The sequence below is a fragment of the Gossypium arboreum genome, chromosome 13, assembly GCF_025698485.1.
Source record: "Gossypium arboreum isolate Shixiya-1 chromosome 13, ASM2569848v2, whole genome shotgun sequence".
In the NCBI taxonomy this organism is placed as follows: domain Eukaryota; kingdom Viridiplantae; phylum Streptophyta; class Magnoliopsida; order Malvales; family Malvaceae; genus Gossypium; species Gossypium arboreum.
This window is the reverse complement of record NC_069082.1, coordinates 112,630,316-112,638,338: the sequence shown is the minus strand read 5'-3', so window position 1 is coordinate 112,638,338 and position 8,023 is coordinate 112,630,316. Positions and strand designations below refer to the sequence as shown.

The window sequence follows — 8,023 nt, the reverse complement described above, 5'->3', positions numbered from 1 at the left end:
TTTCTAAGTTAGGTTTAAATAGGGGCTAAGTTGAATAGAGCTCAAAATTTATGTTTTATAATGAATTTTATGAGTTAGAAATTGTTAATGAGTTGATTAAAAGAGAATATGAAGCTTAAGTTAAAGAAAAAAAATATTAGTAATGGAAAAAGGATGAAATTGGAATTTTTGTAAAAGTTTGGTAGAAAGTGAAAATGTGTTTTATGAATTAATATATTGATGGTTTTTAATTGTATGATTGTTAGTAGAAAAGGTAGCACCGGATACGGCATCAAAGAAGGGAAAAGAGAAAGTGAACGAAGATATCGATTAAATTCGATAAATAGTGGTTTGTATTTCTATAAACCGAGCTTAATCGTTATTGCTATATTTGATATTTATATTGTATGAAAATGTGAATGAGGTAAGTATTTTTACCATATTGAAATGAATGTGATTTTGAATACCCTATTAACAGTGTCGGGCTAGTCGGATATAACTGACATGTCATAGGAATTGGAAGTATTGGGATATTCCGACATTGAGTCAATGAGACACTATGCGTCGACTACTGTTAAAGTTCTGGATTTGTTTCGATGAAGTACTTTGTGTACAATAATGTTAAAGTTCCGGATTTATTCCGATGAAGCACTATGTGCTTATCCTAGAGTGTGGGTTGGATCCGTGTATCCGTCAGTGTTCGAGTTATGTTAATAAGGGTAAATAAAGTAAATGTTATTAAAGTACTGATTGATATTGAATAATAGCAATAATGTGTTTGAATTACCATGTTTTAAAGTTGATTAAGCTATTGTTTATAGAAATACCACTGAGAGTATTCTCAGCGTACGGTTTGTTTCCGTGCACAGGCTAGGTACGAAAGTATAAGGACTCAGCATACAAGCCAATCCCCAAACTCAAATTGGTGAAGTTTCTATCTTTTTGGAAAATGGCATTGTACCTAGGATGTCTTTTGGTCATTTTCAAAGTATCTAAGTTGTTAAGTGATATTTTGGTATGTTTTGTAAATGTTACCAAAACCTTAAGTATGGTATGTTTTGATATGTTAGTGAAGAGTAATAAGAGGAAGTGTTGGTAAATATTGTAGAGAGAAGAAATGAAGATGTTATAAACTTAGTTATCAACATTTTATACTAAAACAGATTTGGACAAGAGCGGTAGTCCAACTTTGAAAATATACCAAAAATAGTATAAAGTGAATTAGATAATGAATAAAATTTTAATTGAAGCTTAATGAATCTATTTTTATATGGAAGAAATAAAATAGGTAAAAGAGTTGTATTTTATGAGATATTTACGTTTTGGTGAAATAGGGTTAGAACAATTTCTGGATTCCCTATTTTGAATTTAGAAATTTACCATAAATTGTGTATTAAGAATTAGGACTCAAATTTTATTTGTATGGATTCTTTATTGAGTCTATTTTTAATTGAAACAAATTTCATAGTCATTGGATTTCTGTACAGGAAGAAATTTGATTCAAAGTGCACAAGGGTCAGAGTAGCCAAACCCTAAAACAGGGGAGACTTTTTCTAATAAACTGTACTAATTAGTTTGACCAAAAATTCTATAAAAAAATTAGTAAGTAGATATATGAGTCTCGTTTCAGGGAAAATTTACGGAATTAGATTTCGAGTTTCGTAACTCAAGATATGATTTTTTTAGCGACCGTGACGTAGATGGATAATTTACTACGAAAACTGTTTAAGTGCTAAAATAAGTTTTGTAATGTCTCCTGCTCGACTCCGGCGACGGTCTCGGGTAGGAGGACATTACAATAATAAACAAGGTAAAATGAGTATGAGAGACACATGTATGATGACATACAAATGCTATGTTTGTGGTTTAATTGAGAATATTTAATCATTAAATGAATACCATGTTATATGCTTTTGATTTTGTATAAGTGTGTAAGAGATTAAGGTTGACCAAAGCTTGGAAAATAGCCTAGGTATATTCCACACAGGCAGAAACACGACCATGTGTCTCATCCGTGTATGGAACACGACTTTGGGACACGGGCGTGTAGAGCCTTAAAGCATGAAATTTTCAAGATTTTCATAAGTTCTCGATTTAGTCCCGAACCCTTTCTAAAGAATATTTTGGGCTTCGTAGACTCAAATAAGGGACTATGTGTAAGTGAATGAATGTTTTGAAATATGAATGAAATTTTATGGCCCGTATTTTAGTTTAATGTTTGTATATTTGTCCGGTAACGCCTCGTACCCTATCCCGGCCTCAGGTACGGGTAAGGGGTGTTACAGAAATACTTCCTGCTCACTTACTGGCCGTAAATTCTGATCCTGAGGAGTTATTCGTCAGCCAGAGATTCCAAAGTAAAGAAGAGTGCGTATTTGCTATTAAGCGGCATAGCATGAATATATCAGTAGATTACAAAGTTGCAGTGTCTAAACCGACATTATATATTGGGGAGTGTTGGAAGTCGGCGGAAGGCTGCAATTGGCGGGTATGAGCTGCATTTATTCAAAATTCGCAGATATGGGAGATACGCAAATTTTTTGGGCCTCACACATGCACATCAACACGTATGACAGAAGATTACCGAAAACTTGATTCTAAAACTATCTGTACATGTATCATGCCAATGGTGAAGGACATGTCGACCATTAAAGTTTCGGTACTGATTGCCGAAATGCAGGCACAATTTTAGTATCGAGTATCATATCGAAAGGCATGGATAACAAAACAGATGGCAATGGAGCAATTGTATGGGGATTTCAATGCGTCATATAACGAGCTACAAGGATGGATAGCCGCTATGCAAGAGTATGTACCGGGGACTGTCATTGAGTTACAGACACGACCTTATTACGGCCCGGATAACCAACTACAGCCGTGAAAAAGAATTTTCCATCGGATGTTCTGGACATTTGATCCATGTGTGCGCGCATTTCCCCACTGCAAGCCATTTGTGCAAGTGGATGGGACCTGGCTATATGGAAAATATACACAGATCTTACTTCTTGCAGTTGCTCAAGACGGCAACAGGAATGTGCTCCCGATAGCATTTTCCATTGTAGATAAAGAGAATATGGAATCGTGGGAATTCTTCCTTACCAACCTGCGGAGGTATGTTATTAGCAATGATAATATTTTCATTATCTTTGATAGATGGAAAGGATTAATTACTGCCATTAGACGTTTTGGTGTACCATGGAGATCCATTTACTGCATCCGTCACATCGCGGCTAACTTCCATTGAGATTATAAGAATATAGACTGGAAGAGACAATTTTGAAAATGGGTAAATGATTGCCTTATCTTTTCAATATAAGTTTTAATGTTTTAGGGCAATAATGTAACTTATCTTTTCTTAATACATATACAGCGTACGAGCTAAAGCCACACATTTTTCGCCAAAGAATGACTCGACTTGAGAGTGACATGGAAGGTCAAATGAATACATCTTTCTCACAGTGGTTGGGTACTATGGAGCCGTGGCAATAGGCTTAAAGTTTTGACGAGGGCTTTCGTTATGGTCAAATGACCACAAACTTAGTGGAGGGGGTCAATGTTGTGTTGTTGAAAACACGACATCTTTCGATTTCAACAGTCTTCTCGGCTACTGTAACAGTCTAGTTTAGACCCTAGTAAGAACAGTGGTTTCGGGACCACGAATCCGAGTAAAAAAAATATTTTAATATTATTTTCTATGTTTAAAGTATGTGAATTGATATGTGTGAAATTTTCGTACGAAAATTTTAGCGTTGTGTGCTTGATTTAATAAAAAGGACTAAATCACGTAAAACGTAAAAGTTGCATGCTATTAGTTAAAGGTGTCAATTGGCCTTGGCTTTTTAATATGATGGCCTTAAATGGTAAATATCCCATTTATAAGATAGTGGATGATATTTGGTTTGGCATTTGTGTATATATGAATTTATTTTAATGGTAAAATGGTAAAATGTTAAAAAAAAGTTTAATTAAATAAATCAAAAGCCATGTGTTTTGGTCTTTTTATGCTATCATCTTTCTCCATAGCCGAATGTGAAAAGAAAAAGATGAGTTTGGAAGCTTTGAATATTCGGCACTTTGAAAGCTTATTCCGGGTATGTGTTTTACTTGATTTTTTATAATTTTTACGTTTTTTAGATTGTTGCTTCGAGTACTAGTAAACCCATGCCTTAATTTTTGGATTTAATGAAGAATTTGAGATTTTCCATTGTTTATTATGTGATGAAATTGTTGTTTGATGATGATTAATAAATCTTTGATGTTTGATTTTCATGTTTAATTAAGTGATTTTTTTTTTGATAAAAATGTGTATTAAGGACTAAATTTAGAAATTTGTAAATTGAGGGGTCAAAACGTGAAATAAATAAAAGATATGGGTTGCTAGAGACCTAAGGTAAATTCGGCCTAACAGGGGTTTGATGAAATTTTGAGTAATTTGTGTTATTTTGAAATAGGGATTAAATTGTAAAAATGTGAAATGTTAGGGGATAAAATGCAAAATGCCCAAATTATGTGTCTTTAGATAAAATTTAATGAAATGTTGAATAACTGAGTTAATTTTGATATTAATTAGATTGGCAAAAGTGGAATTCAGATTTGGATCGGGGGAAAAATCAAAGTGGTTGACTAGTCGTCTCATTCCGATTATCGTTGTCCGAGGTAAGTCCTTAAGTAATTAAATTTGATTTGCTGCGCACTTAAGATTATATAAAATGTTAAGTAATTATTTGACCTTTACAAGTTCGATTTGCAATAAGTATATTGTATTTAGGCTATAAAGCCGAATATGAAATGGATGATTTATGTATATAATGTGGCCGAATGATTATTAAGTGATGATGTGAAAGTGTGTAATATGTGTAGACAATTTTATTGTACTTGTTTGTATAAAGTCGAATGTGAATTGAATGGTATATATGTGGTGACCGAATAGCTATTATGAAACAAAGTCAAAGAATGGGATATTTGTATAATAGATGAATTGTGACTATTGTTCCTACTTGATCGAGGTTGTGTGTGAAATAATTTGTGAATATGGCCTATAGCCGAATGGTTATTAAAAGTGAAACTGGGATAGTGAAAAGATTATGTGTTCCTTGTGTATGATTATTGAACCGAAAGTTAAAGGGTAGGTTTACATTTTGCGCTTATATTCGAATGAAGCAATTGAATTGCTAATGTGATATGTTATGTGAAATGTGTTTACATGTGAATAAATATGCAAGACACTAGAAATGTATCCGGCTAAAGTCCCGCACTTCTTTGAAATGTATCCTGCTAAAGTCCCGCAGCTTCGTCTTTGAAATGTATCCTGCTAAAGTCCCGCAGGCTTCGTGTTGAAAATGTATCCGGGCTAAAGTCCCGCAGGCTTCGTGTTGGAAATGTATCCGGGCTAAAGTCCCGCAGGCTTCATGTTGGAAATGTATCCGGGCTAAAGTCCCGCAGGCTTCGTGCTGGAAATGTATCCGGGCTAAAGTCCCGTAGGCTTCATGTTGGAAATGCATCGTAGGCTTCATGTTGGAAATGTATCCGGGCTAAAGTCCCGCAGGCTTCGTGCTGGAAATGTATCCGGGATAAAGTCCCGCAGGCTTCGTGCTGGAAATGTATCCGAGCTAAAGTCCCGCAGGCTTTGTGCTGGTAATATAATTTCGGGATTTATACCTAGCAGGCCAAGTGCCGATGAATTTGATAAAATTATACAATTACAAGATCCTACACTAGGTTGACAAATTGAAAGTGCATTACATATTAAGTTGGCTAGGTATGTATCATGTACTCGTATGCGATTTTGATTTGAATTAAATTATAAATATATAAAGTGATGCATCTGTGAATAAGTGTTATGACTATAAATGTGATCGTGATATATTCGGTAAATGTGTGAAGTTATGTGAAGTGATTCCATGTTTATCTTCAAATATAAACACTTGGTCCTTGTTGAAAGGTTTGTGGAAGTATATGATTTTATTTTTAGATGATTACGATCATGGAAAATTAAATGTGAATATGATATTGTATTTTATTCGTTTCAATTGAACTAAAGCTGATAGTGAAGCATTTTAATACCTATGTTATATGAGTTCGATCTTGAATGACATGATATACATGTTTAAATAATTTGAATGCAAGAAATGTGTGAAAGAGCAAATTTGTAATAAATCTGCTTGGGACAGCAACAGTAGCGTAATTTTGGAAAATCACCATAAATTGTGGAAATTGAATTAGAAGCTGAATAAATTATGTAATTAAAGCTTAATTAGTCTAGTTTCTTATAAAAGAAACCATGTAAACAAAAGAATTGTAGATAATGATATATTTGAAGTGGCGTGAGATAGAGTCAAAATGACTTTGAAATCCCCTATTTTGTTTTTAGAAAATCATTGTAAATTTTACAATGATGATTATAAGATAAAATTTATATTCTTAGACTCTTTAATGAGTATAGTTTCAAATGAAATAAACGATAACATATTTCAATTCTGTATAATGAGAAAATTGATTCAGTAGTGAAGAGTGGTCGATTAGTCAAACAAAGGAAACAGGGAAACTTCAATAAAAATCTGGTATTGATTGGTCAAACCAAAAATTCTAAAAATTTTATGGATGGAAGATATATGAGCCTATTTTCAGGGAAAATTAACGGCACTTGATTTGTAGTTTCTTAGCTCCAGTTATAAATACTTTAGTGACTGTTGCTTAGGAAGACAGCTTGTAGTGAATTTGTGATTTTGTTGCAAACATGGTTAAAACTAGTTAATGAGATGCTTTTTGAGTTCTTATAATCTTATTTGTGATTTCAATATTTGGTTTTAATTGAGTTCAGATTCAAGTGAGGTGAATTTGTTAAAAAATGCATTATGTTCATGGATACTTGGCCAAAATGGCAATTATCTAGGAATGATTTCTTGAAAATTTGAAATAATCGATCTATAAGTAAATTAATTGTTTGCATTGCTTAAAACTTACTAAGCATTGAAGCTTACTCCGTGTTCTCTTTTCCATTTCTTATAGGTTTATACTTTAGCTCGAGTTGGAAGAGCCGGAGATATCATCACACTATCGAGTCATTATGTGAGTTGAGAAGATTGTATATCATCATGGTTTAAGGCATGTATAGGATAGACTATAGGTAGAATGATATTTCGACTTTGTATACTTTATAGCCATGCGAAGATGGCTTGCTCATTTTGTTTAGAAGAAGCCTTATAATTGAACTAATATGTTGAAATGTTTTAGTTATAACTTGATAGTAGTTAATTTGTTATTAGATATTCGGTTATATTTTGATAGTGAGTCATTTTGGAAATTTATAAGAGCTCTTATGGAAAATCAATGAGATAGGTTTGCATTGTTGATAATTTATGTCTGGTAAGTATCTTTGACCTTATAGAAGTTTTGTTCAGTCAAGTAATACCTCATAACCTTATTCCTAAGAACGGATACGGGTTAGAGTGTTACATTTAGTGGTATCGAGCTATGGTTTAGTCGGTTCTCGGAATAACATAGCAAGTGTAAGAGTCTAGCTATACATGCCGTAAGTAAAGTGTGATAGTGTGAGGTCTCCCGGCTCTTATAAATTGTTTTGCTCAGGTAATAATGTGTTCCAACTGAGTTATTATTAATTGATCTGAAATTGATATTGAACTGATTGTAATATATATGTGATATGATGGAATTGAAAAGGTATGAAAAGAATTTTATGATATGTTTGCATCAGTGTAAAGAGATGTATGAGATTGTATAAAGTAAATGGTAATGAAAGATCAAATTGGATAGAACGTAGGGAATGAGTACGATCGTTCAATAATGAATTGATGGAAAAGACCATGGTTGGACCATGGCAATACATGAGACAGATGAGCTAGTGTAAGACCTATCGGAAATAGGCATCAACATGGGCAGAGCAAAGTTAGTATAAGACCATAGGTGGACTATGGCATCAAGTAAGCGACGTACTCAAAACCGTAAGATGTTTTTCAATGGGATAAATACTGACAAATGATCAAGACTAAATGTGGAAATTTCATAAGAAATTATTTGGTAATTT

The 8,023-nt window shown here is 33.4% G+C and overlaps 1 long non-coding RNA gene across 1 annotated transcript; it reads left to right on the top strand.

Moving 5' to 3' along the window:
- Positions 1–276: 276 nt before the first annotated feature.
- LOC128286649 (uncharacterized) lies at positions 277–1,112 on the top strand. Its single transcript, XR_008277268.1, has 2 exons — positions 277–328; positions 849–1,112. It is a non-coding gene; the product is annotated as an uncharacterized LOC128286649 (long non-coding RNA).
- Positions 1,113–8,023: the final 6,911 nt, after the last annotated feature.